This window comes from Marmota flaviventris, chromosome 10, assembly GCF_047511675.1.
Source record: "Marmota flaviventris isolate mMarFla1 chromosome 10, mMarFla1.hap1, whole genome shotgun sequence".
NCBI classification, from domain to species: Eukaryota; Metazoa; Chordata; class Mammalia; order Rodentia; family Sciuridae; genus Marmota; species Marmota flaviventris.
This window is the reverse complement of record NC_092507.1, coordinates 53,608,534-53,621,686: the sequence shown is the minus strand read 5'-3', so window position 1 is coordinate 53,621,686 and position 13,153 is coordinate 53,608,534.

The window sequence follows — 13,153 nt, the reverse complement described above, 5'->3', positions numbered from 1 at the left end:
ATCCATAGAAATTATTTGGAATTCTTCTGTATGGGGGACTCCTTCATTCTTTCCTGTTTATTTGTTCAAACATTTACTTGTATCAGTAGAGATAGACTTGTGGATATTTATTGTATACTTTAGATCATAATCCCATACTACTTTTTTGATTTTTGTTGCCCAAGTTTTTCTTTCCTTTAGCTTCTGCTTCTCTTTAACATACCTCTACCCTTGTGTGAGGTTTGTTTTGTTTTGTTTGGCTTTTTTTTTCTTTTTCTTTTTTTTTTCTTTTCTTTTTCTTTTTTTTTTTTTTCTTTTGCTTGCTTTCTGGTACTTTGGGCTTATTTTTATGTTTTCTGCCCCAGTGCTGGAATGAACCATTTTTCCTGGGAAGCCTGTTTATTTCATTAGAGAGTAGTATTTGAAAACAAGATCTGGGTGTCTTTATCCATCCTATGTGTATTTATTTTCCCCAGCAAATTTCTACTTTTCCAAAGTGTTCCAAAGGTAAGCTTTTCTGTGAAGAGTTCCATGACTCCTTTCTCTAATAATTTCTTCTCTAAAAGATATCAAACATAGTACTATTTGGAAGTGGGAGTGAATGTGTGAGTGGGTTGGTATCTATGCCAAAGCTATGCCCTGTGAAAGAAAAAAGAGATGACATGCAATTTAGAGGGAATATAGATCAAAGTCAGGCTAGTTTATTTTAGAAATTCACTACATCAAGTACAAAGATGCACTCTTTTTAGGACACAGGGAGGCAGATGTAGAGAGCAATGACAATCAGATGCACCCTGATTGGGAAGACCTGAGGTGAATCTTCACTCTTCTCATTGCTGATGTGTAATATGAATTAGGTCCAGACTCTTGTTTGACTTACATTATGTAGATAGGGGGACACAGTTTAAAAAACAAAACAAAGCAAAACAAAACAAAGACAATTCAGTGATAAGTAGAATGAAGAAAACTGAACAGGAAAGCAGCAGCAGGTATGAGAGACACTGACTCTATTTTAGATTATGTGGTCAGTGAAGTCCAAGAAAAGAATGGCATTTAACAAAAACCAAAATATCAATAGAGTTAACTATACAAAGGCTTGGGGAGGGACTATCCCAAGGTCAAACACTCTTGAGTAAGATGAGCCTAGGGTGTAAAAATAACACGGAAATGACTTGAACAATGGGAATGATACAGAGCTGCCCACTGAATAGGTTAAAGAATCATACAGAGGGTAGATAATTGTAGATCTTGGCAAAATGAATTGGAATATATTCTGTGTGTAACAGGAAGTTGTGCCAGTTCTTCACAGATAGCCTTTCAGCTCTCTTCACCTTTCTTTGCCTTGAGCTGTGATAGCAGAGCTGGATTTGGGGAACATTTCTTCTTTTGCTGTGCAATGCCAAGTTTTGTCAGTAGTGGGTACTAGAAAGATAAGGCAGAAAGAGGGGGCTTCACTTTTCTGATTTGAGTACTTTTTTCCTCTTTTTCTTTTCTCCTTCCTTCCTTCCTTCTTTCCGTCCTTTTCTTTCTTTCCTTTTCTTTGTCTTTTTCCCTTGTTTTGTCACACACAGCTGTCAGCAGCATGTAAGACAGGCAAGAGGTGCTTTCCCACTAAGTTTCGATGGTACCTCAAGGGGAAGCTTTCTAATGAGTTTGGCCAACATTCATCCCAGGGGGGCAGTTCCATGTACATTTCAGTGACATCCATAGGTGGCTTCCCAGCAAGTCTTAGCAGCACTCTAGCAGGCAGCTCCCAGAGGTTAACTTCCCAAAAGATTTTAGTAGTGCCCTTGCTGGCTTCTTAGCAAGTATTACCTGCAACTCTCCAGGTGATTTTCTGTATGCCAGCATCTTAGCAAACTTCACTCATCCAGGGCAAGTAGAGCAAGTCTTTTATCCTTGGGGCCAGGAGTAGGTAGAACAAAAAAAAAAATTCCACCCTAGGGGAGGAGCAGGAATATATGCTGAACTCCTAAGCAGATAAGCATAAATTTCACACTAAAGGAATATTTACATCAGCTCCCTCTACCTATTAGTTGTGTCTTACTACAAGAAATGAAGAACACATTTGATAGACTCATCAGTAGACTGAACATAAGAACTGGTGGGATTGCACAAGTGTCAATAGAAGCTTCCAAAATTGAAAAACAAAGAGATGAAAGACTGGGAAAAAAATGGTACAAGCATCCAAGAACTGAAGGACACTTACAGAAGGGTAACACCAGTTTGAGAATAACAGAAGGAGAAGAAAGAAGGGAACAGAAAAAAAATATTTGAAGTAATATTTTATCAGATAAAAATATGAGAGTCTTACGAACGGTATGAATATACTTTGTATACAGAGATATTTAAAAAATTGCTCTATATGTGTAATATGAATTGTAATGCATTTTGATGTCATATATAAAAAATTAGAACAGAAAATTAAATATACATATTTATCTGAGAGTCACTCAGATTAAGTATAAATGTCACCATCAACTTCAATTTTAAAACTATATAAGTTATTTATATTTTAAAGTCTGCTATACTGTTAGTAATGAAAGAAAGTTGTTATATATAAAATTTAAAAACAAACACACTTATTTGGAATGAAAAGAAAATTATTAAATAAGTTTATTACAAAAAACCTGATAAACCTTTGAACAGTGTTTTTAAAAAGGAGTAAAAAGAAGATATCACTCTACATTCCACAAGCTTTAAACAGGTAATAAGGGATTCTACAAGCAATTCTAAGCTAACATATTTGACAACGTAGATGAAATAAATTTCTTGAAAGACATAACTGACAAAGCTTACTTGAGATGAAAGAAATAACTAGAATCCTCACCTGCCAAAGAACTTAAACTTATAGTTTAAAAAGCACAACCTATCAGAGAAAAAGACAAAATTGGACTTCATCAAAATTCAACTTTTATGCATCCATGGACACCAATGACAAAGTGAAAAAACAATTAGAAACACAATGGGAGAAACTATTTGCAAATCTTAATCTGATAAAGGACTTGCATCTGGAATATATAAAGAATTCACTCTAACAACTCAGTAATGAAAAAACAAACAACCCAATTTAAAAATGGGCAAAGAATCTGAATAGACATATCCAACGATATACAAATAGCCAAAAAGCACATGAAAAAAATTGCTCAGGATCATTGGCAAGTCATGGATTAATCTTTTCCAAAGAAATGTTTGATGCTTTATCTGTTTCTTGGGAGGTCACCTCTAAGCTCTTGAAATGTCCCTTTGTTGATCTGGAGGTTTTTTGCCATGCTGATAGTCTATGCTAAAAATATGAGTCAGAATGGGTGTCTACCAACTTGCTGTGTGGTCTATGTTAAAAACATGATTTGTAGTGGACTCCTTGGGCCATGAAATACAAGGCAAACCTCTCAAAGAACTAGAAACTAAGGTCAGCCATGTGGGTGGTTAAATATGTCTACATAGCTCATAGAAGGTGTTGGTCATGTTCAGTTTCTAATTATGCATGTGAGGAATTTAGAAGTTGCCATTCCATCCTAATAATAAGTAAAGTGCTGAACAAATGGAAAATTCCACAACAATTTTCAGATTAATGAGAAGGAATGTCACAGGTAACCATTGCCCCCACCCCCAATTGGGGGCATATAGGCAACAGAGAATCACAACACACAGAAGGAACTAGTGCGGGAATAGGAAAACTTGAACTAGAATTGATAACTTGCTAGAGGATCAGTGTATACAAGACTGAGAATGACAAATTCCAGGGGGATCAAATCATAGGAGGACTCTCATGCCTTTTAGTGTTTTAGATCTAGAAGCTTGACCAGGTTCTCACAGTACATGTTGGATGAAAATCCCCTCATGTTTCTGATGAGGCCTGGAGGGAAGGAAAGGAACCATTTTGAAATATACCAGAGCACTGTTTTTCTTAACAAGGTCTGTCTTCAGAGGAAATTAACTAACCAAAGCCTAACCTGCTAGGGTTTTATCAGAGTCTAACTGACCTGGAGGAAGAAAAATACCCAACTCTAGCCCCATCTCGTCTTCCTGATTCATCAAAGCAAGAGAAAAGGCTGAGAAACACTTGTGCAGTTCAGTCCAGAGGCACAGGCTTACTAAAAGACAAAACTAGTCATAGAACTGTAGAAGGCTTCTCCTCCCCTATACTTTACCACCATATTACTAAAGGCAATATTTATAACACTTCCTTTTACCCAGCACATCATGCCCAGATAGCAAGAAAACATACAAGGCATACTAAAAGACAGAATCACAACTTGAAGAGAAAAGAGCAAGTATCAGAACCAGAAATGGCAGAAATACTGAAGTATCTGATAAGTAATTTAATATAACCATGATTAATATGTGAAAAGCTCTAAGGGATAAAGTAGATAAGTAAGAACAAATGGGCAACTTAAGCAAAGAAGAAAGAACCTAAAGAAATGCAAGAGAGGAAAAAGATATGGAGAATGCCTTTAGTGAACATATTATTAGACTGGACATGGATGAGGAAAGACTCTCTGAGCTTGAGGATCAATCAATAAAAACTTCCCAAGCTGAGACTGCAAAGAGAATGAAGACTAGAAAAAATAGAAGAGATGATTCAGGAATTGGACAATTATAAAGGTCTAACATATTGTATGATATAAATGCCAGGAGGTGAATAAGTGAAGTTAATATTAAAATGTTTATTTTTATTTTTTATTGACCTAACAGATAACAAATTCAACATAATAATAGCAATGACTTATTTGGTTATGTATGGTTAGGTATATATCTTGTGTATATATATGGTATGTATACTTAGATAGAAGTGATATGAATGACAGCACTGATAACAGGGATAGGATGGAAGAATAAGGTTATTTTGGTATTACAAGGTACTCACACTACCCATGAAGCAGTGCAGTGCTATTTGAAAGTGGGTTTGGATTTGTAAGTTTATATTGCAAATTTTGAAGTAACCAGTAAACAAATAAAACAGAAGAAGAGAAGAGGAGGAGGAAGAATGCTACTGAGAGAAAATAGAATTACTTCAGACAGTCTTTTTTTAGCCATGTCCAGTCTACTAATGAGTCCATTAAAGGTATTTTAAATCTCTGTTCCCATGTTTTTTTCAGAGGGCTATTAAACAGCAACAAAGAAGTCAATTTTCCAAGGAAACATATCAATCCTTAACATGTGTGTGTCTAAAATACTCAAAACCACAAAAGGCAGAAAAGGAGTGGAAGACAAAAACAAAAACAAGAACAAGGACAACAAATAGAAAATGGTAACAAATACAGTAGATGTTAATCCAACTATGTCAATATTCACTGTATCAATTGTCCAGATGCACTAGACAGATGACACAGATTGCTGGAGTGAATCAAAAAACCAGACCTAACTATATGCTCTCTATAAGAAACCCACTTGAAATATAAAGACAAATATGGGCTAAAAGTAAATTGATAAAAGTATAGCATGATAACAATAATCCAAAAAAATGGGAGTAGTTGTATTAATTTTATTAAGAGCAGAATTCAAAGTAAAGTTCTCATGGAAAAACAGGGATATTAAATAGCAATAAAGAGGTCAACTCTCCAAGAAGACATATCCATCCTTATCATGTATGTGCCTAACAAGAAAACATCAAAATATGTTAGGAAAAAACTTGATAAACTGCAAAGAAAAATAAATCAATGCACTATTATCATTGAGCACTTCAATACTCCTTTGTCAGAAATGGAGAGATCCAGAAGTTATAGATTCATTAAGAATATAGTTGAACTCAACAACACCATCAACTAACTGAACATAATTGATATCCATAAACTATTTTATCCAACAACAGCAGAATACATATTCTTCTCAAGCTTACATGGAACATTCACCAAGATGATCACATTGTATGAAGTCTGCATAATCATTTATGTTTTTATAATGTTAAGAGACTTTTATCTGTTAAAGTTAGGTTAATTGAAAATGTAATCAAACAATTGATTAAATCTTCCTTTTTAAGTTAATGGACTGGAGGTGTAGCTCAGTGGTAAAGCACATGCCTAGCATGCACAAGTCCTGAGTGCAGATCCCCAGCACCAAAAAGCAAGCAAATAAAACTATTCAATATCTTTACAGGTTAGAGATCTTTACTTAAAATTATTAATACACTGCAAAATTTATAATTAAAGAAAATTCTTTAGTTAATGTAAATACCAAAAGCTATATAAAAAAATAAGTAATGGTTGATTCGGTAAGCAGTTTACCCAAAGACCCACTTATTATCTTCACATTATGAAATACTTGAAGAAGGAAGATGGGATTACAGCCATCACACAGTGATATCTTACACTATAGTAGACACATAAACCTGAAATGCCATTTGGGTTTAGATGGACAAAAGGAAGAAAGATACCAGCAACTTTGCTCCACATATATTATATTAACCAAACTCTAAGCATGTAACATTCCTTTTACAAAAATAAACCCCTAGGTTTCTCAGTGGTGAAACATTTGCTTAGGATGAAACATTAAACACTTGGTTCAATTCCCAAAACAACACACACACACACACGCACACACACACACACACACACACACACCCCACCAGGAATAGCTTTTATAATATCCATAGCACAGAAAATGACTTTCTGACCTTTGTTAATTTATATCAGCTTTATATCAGTTTTTATCCATAGGTAAGGTAACAACACCTCCAGGGTGCCCAGGAGGGTCTTAATTTACACCTATTGCCTTGGAGTAAATGAAACCTACTTTTACTCCTAAAAGTGTCCCAGTTAGGATATTAGTTGATAATCCACACATATAGCTTGCTGTCCATTTAGGTTGGCACTAAATAGACAGGTCACTACCATTGAAGTTAGAAAACAGTTTAACAGTCATATTATTTCTCCTTCAAGGAAAGTGCCTTAACCTCAGGGAGCCTCAAAATGCTCCTGCTTTTTATGTTGCATGAACCACATGGAATCATGTAAATGAAATAGCTCTGTAAACTATAAATGACTATATAGACACATATTATGATAACAATTAAAGCAAGATGTAAAAGCAAAAAATTGTGATAGAATAAAAGAATTAAAAATATATAGCAGTTTTTTGACCCAGTGTTACATCTCTCACTTAAATAAAGTTATTCATCCCTTCCTGTTCTCCTCTCCTTTGTATTCTTCCTTTCAGTATTTTCTTTGAGTCCCTGCTATGTGCCAGACACTATTCTAGGTAGTATATGAAGTAAGGATAACAAAACAAACAAAAAAGAGTAATACATAGCCCTTTCCAAAACTAATTCATTTTATCATTTTTTCAACATTTATTGAGTGCTTACAATTTTATCCCTTAATATTTATTTATTTACTTATTGGTATTTTTAAAATTTATTTATCAGTTCTAATCAGTTATTCATGACAGAAGAAGGCTCTTTGATTCATTGTACACAAATGGAGCTGAATTTTTCACTTCTCTGGTTGTACATGGAGTAAAGTCACCATTCATGCAATCATACATGTACCTAAGGTAAGGATGTCCATCTCATTCCACCATATTTTCTTTCCCTTTACTCCCTCCTGACCTCCCTTTGCCCTATCCAAAGTTCCTGCACTTGTCCCATGCTCCCCTCATTATGGATTAGCATCCACTTATCAGAGAAAATATTTGGCTCCTTGTTTTTTGAGATTGGCTTATTTCGCATAGCATGATATTCTCCAGCTCCATCCATTTACCTGCAAATGCCATAATTTTATTCTCTTTTAATGCTGAGTAATATTCCATTGTGTATATGTTACCACAGTTTCTTTGTCCATTCATCTATTGAAGGGCATCTAAGTTGGTTCCACAGTTTAGCAATTGTAAATTGAGCTGCTATGAACACTGATATGGCTGCATCACTATAGTATGCTGATTTTAAGTCCTTTGGGTACAGACCAAGCAGTGGGATAGCTGGGTCAAATGGTGGTTCCATTCCAAGTTTTTTAAGGAATCTCCATACTGCTTTCCAGATTGGTTGCACCAATTTGCACCAATTTATCCCATCAGCAATGTATGAGTGTGCCTTTTCCCTACATCCTCGTCAACACTTATTGTTGTTTGTATTCTTGATAACTGCCATTCTGACTGGAGTGAGATGAAATCTTAGAGTAATTTTGATTTGCATTTCTTTAATTACTAGAGATGTTGAACACATTAGAGCTTTATCATTATACTTAGTAGTTGGATTCATCCAAATTCATACATGCATGGAAATTGGTTTCAGTTCATAACATCCCTTTTTCCCTCCCCTTTCCCCCGCTCCCATCCTCCTCCCTCTCTGCCTTTCTCCTTCCCCTATTATTTTAGACTTCCTTTCACTGGTCTATTAATTTGTATTTGATTGGTTCTTTGTGCTTATCCTCCCACTTTCCTTTATTTTACTCCAGCTTCCATGTGAGAGAGAAAACATTCAACCTTTGAGTTTCCGAGTTTGGCTAATTTCACTTAGCATGAGATTCTTCATTTTCATCCATTTACCGAACATAGAAGAAAGAAATTGAATTGGATTACTTTACCTCTTTAGTGCACAGTCTTCCGTTGCTAAAGTGTCCTAGAGTGATCTGGATTGAGATTCCCTTCATAGATGTGATGTCCACAGTCTTTGTGTTATTTCATCCTATTTCTGCTATAGCAATGGAGGTGAGACCTAGGGGCCCACACTTAGCTGTTTCTACTTGGGAACTGGTCACAAGAAAATGTGATAGGAAGGTAGTTTGACTTTTTTGTCTCTTCTATTCTTTGTATTAAAGTGTAGCTGAAGATTGTGTGTCATTAAATTTGTGTGTGGACCAAGGTAAGCTGTCTACTGGTTAAGTTTAGTTCAGCAGTAGAGTCTCTACCCTGTGAACTTGTAGTGTCCCTATAGGTTTCCAGTACCTCAACAACTAGGGGGAAACAAATAATAACAACAACCAATGCAAACAATATATAGCATTAAACTAAATACTTGGTTCCTACTATGACATCTACAATGTTAACTGCCATTAAAAAACAGAAATGTTGGGGTCAACTATTTCCACAAGCAAAAACAATAAGTAAGTATGAAATATATCTTGCATTAAATCAAACAACAGGTGTGAACTATGTCATCTATAGCAGTAAAAATTGCAAAAGCATTAATGGTGGGGGGGCAAGGATTACACAAACCAATTAGTGCTAAAAGATGATAAGAATACAGCTAATTAAGAGCAAAGAAAATGTGATAGGAATGTAGAAAAGAGTTTACAATTTCAAAAAGTGAACAGAGAAAATGCATAAGAGAAATAGAATATGATGTTATAAGGAAGAAGGAGAAAAATAGAAGTAAAAAATTAAAGGAAGAGAGAATAGAATTTGGCTTTTAAGCAGAAGAAAAGAGAGAAAGAGAAACAAGAGAAATAGACAAATAAAAAATACAAAACAAAACTAAAATATACTAATCAAAAATCCTAACCTTCAAAAGACAAGAGAAATAGGCAAGGAAAAATAAATACATTTTAAAAACTTACAAGTGAGAAAAAAAGAAACAAATATGTGTATACACACACCCCCCACATACACACATATACATATATATGAACCAATCAGTACAACACATACACACAAACACACAAAGAAGAAAAAGGGAAAAAAAAGAAAAAGGATTCTTTTTTATTATATTATTTTTTAGTTGTAGTTGGACACAATACCTTTTATTTTTATGTCGTGCTGAGAATCGAACCGAGGGCCTCACACATGCTAGGTGAGCGTTCTACCACTGAGCCACAATCCCAGCCCCAGAAAAAGGATTCTTAATGAAAAATCAAGGAATTGTTTCCACTGAGGTGGTCAAAGTAGTCAATGAGAATATAGATTCACTGTCTATAACTGTCTCTTTTTGTTTCTTCTTGAGCTGAGCATGAGAGTAAGGGCCAATGGTTCTTAAACCGTTCTGATTTTTGTGTTGCTCTCCAAGTTGTCAGTTGGAGTTCAAAATTTCTCAGCTTTCCTGTTGTAGGGACACACGAAGCAAGGCACTGAAGATAGCAGGAAACAGTTTTATTTGGCTGCAGCCAGGTTCACATAAAAGCAGAAGTTCACATAAGAGCAGCTTTTGCTTTCATTGTTCTGGGCAAGTTAACCCTTCAAGGACAATACCTGAGAAGGGGAGAGCTTCTTCTCCCATTTCTTTCCTCCCTCTGCCAGCTGTTACCATAGAGCCCAATTGGTAACTTCTCTTATCTTAGAAATGTAGTCATCTCTGTGAAGCCAAGCTCAAGGGCAGAGGCCCTGTTTACACATTTTTACAAACTACTATACTGGATACATGTTTATGAGAAACTAGTAAGGGGGTGTCCAGCACCTGGAGTGCTGATTTCTTCCTGGCCAGTGTCCAAGTAAGACAGGGCAACATGAAAATTGGAAGTTTATCTACATTGAACTCTTTTGTAAAGACTATTTTGCTGACAGTTCTAAAATCAACCATGGTGAAGATTTCTGGAGAAGCCCAGTTAAGACTTTTCTGTGGAGAAAGAGGGTGCCACTACAATTCTCCCCTTTAAAGATACTCCCCATAATTTAATTCTTTAAATTTAAGAGCATCATTATCATCATCTAGGCTTAAAGCTTTATATAATGCCAAAACCTTAGTTGTTGTCGTCCTTTCAACAGCAGCTTCCATAGTGGACCCAATAGTTTTAATGCACAGTGGAGCCAAACATGGGAGCAATAAACAGGTTAATAGCAGAATACCCACTATACCAATTAAGCTTTTAAATCTACCAAGAGTTGAAAACCATCTCCCAAAAGTGTTTGGGACCCAAACTTTTTTTTTTTTTTTCGCTTCAAATATTTTTAATTCATGATTCATTGACTCCATGGATGCATGATCCACAGATCCAGAGGCCTAACTACACATATACACATATACATATGGATGTCTGACTATATAACTACACACAGACAACCCACTTATACATGCATACGTACATAAACATTTAAGAAACTGTATTTTTGTATAATGATTAGGTTTGCACTTCAGTCTGTTTATATCAACAAAAAGCATATGTAATCCTACTGAATGCCATCTTCCTAGGAATAAAATTAACTCTTATACTGTCACTAAAACAACTGAGTTCATTCCTCCCTTGTCTAGGAAAAAAAGCTGGTGTCCTTTCTGAATGTCCAAAATATTGAGATTTTCTCCCTCTTGCCAACTCTACATTACACAGGACAAACCCCAAGTTTCAGTTTTACATATCTTGTATCAAAGGCAAATTTTCAAGTCATATATCTTATTTCTCAATGAAGCTAAGAGTCTGAGTAGCATCGACAATATTTATTTTCTGGACTCCTTCCTCTTATGGGAACCTAAATTACTTTGTGCTACCAGTAAAATATTCCCCTTATGTAGAACAGTAATAGCAGGATGAGTCTTTTGTTCAATAGTATTGAATCATACAAAAGAAAATGGGGAAAAATACTTTTCCTAGGGTCTCTAAATCAAGTGCTGCATTTTTATGGACCCAAACTTTAATGCCCTTCTAGGTATTTACCAGCACATGGGCTAGGTTTCTTATGTTGTTGGCTATATCCTTAACTGTTTGTCTATTGTCATTCATTTGGATGCAACAATTTGAGCTGTTGAACTCGCCACATATTTTTCTTTCCTCAGCAAGTAGATAATCTAATGCCAAGCAGCTTTGATAGTTAGCCACTCTCATCTCGGTCTGTTGTGTGGCTAGGAGTTCAAAGGCTGTGGCAGTCTGATTGATAATAATCTCTAATACAGCTTGTAAGTGAATAATTCTGTTTAGCATGTAAATAGGAGTTCTATTGCCCGAATTGCCATTTTGTGCCCAGGTAGCAGGACCATAAGTGGCAATAATCCTCTGGGGTGGCCAGTTACCTTCACCCCAAGATTGGTGACCTCCTAGATCAAGTTCCTTCCCAATGAACCTCTTTTTTTCTTTCCAAACAGTCATCCATTTATAGCAATCCTCTGGTGCGACAGGTCCTAAATACGTTTTACCACCTCTTGGTTATAGTGGATTGGACAGACACGTGGTTCACATGTTCTCCACCATTGGAATAGGAGCAGGGCAGAACCCCTTAATGTTATCAATGGAAACCAAGCTAAATAATAGACTAACATTTTGGTTAGCATAGTTTAAACAGCATAAATTAACAAAGCCAAATAATAACACCAAACAAATCCTAAAAAACTTATATGAGCAAGATAAAAATTTTGTTACCAGAGTCAGGTCAGTAGGAGTTACTGTTATAAAACCAGTAGCAAAACCCAAACAGAGAACTATGAATACATCTAGAAGCAAGGGTGGCAATGCATTACAGTATAAGAACTATCTTAGAGGTTGAAAGAGTTCATTAGTCCTGGTGGGAAGTTTATCTTTCACCATGCATTGATCAGCCAGTCCCTCCAGTGTGGCTGAAACAGGGCCGTACTCTCAAGCTTCAGCCGTGCATAGACCAGTCAGCTTCTGGAATGACTGGAGCAGGGCTGTTGTTCTCCTGATCCTCAAGCTTCTCCAGTGCTCCTTTTTTTTCCCCAAGGGCATAGCAGTGTCTGGAGTGTACTCCCAGTCCACAGCTGCAAGCTTGAGTCTAGTGTAATGAATCCGGGACCTATCTCTGCAACATGTACTGCAGTGGGGTGGATATAATAGTGAATGGCCCTTCCAAACAAGTTCAGAGGTTGAATATTCCATTTTTTGACCCAGATTCTATCTCCAGGCTTGAAGGAGTATGCACCTGTGGTCAAATTTACTGGCAATCTTTCTTTAACCCATTGGTTGAGAGCCTGAAGCTGTCATCTCAGGGTTAATTCTCCTATCTCTTTTAAGTCTCCCTGTAGTCCCCTAATAAGAGAGGGGGCCTCCCATACATTATCTCATAAGGAGAGAGTCCAGTCCTCCTAATGGGAATGGATCTAATCCTCAACAGTGTAATAGGGAGAAGTTCATCACAATGTAAGTCCCCTGACACACTTTACCCAATTGAGCCTTAAAGTCCTGTTCATCCTTTCAACTTTATCAGAACTCTGTAGCCTATAGGCAGTATGTAATTTCCATCTGATATTTAAACTCTTGGTTAGTAACTGTATCACTTCTGCCCAAAAGCTGGCCCATTGTCTGAGCCAATAATTATTGGGATACCAAATCTGGGAATAATTTCCCAGAGAAGCATCCTG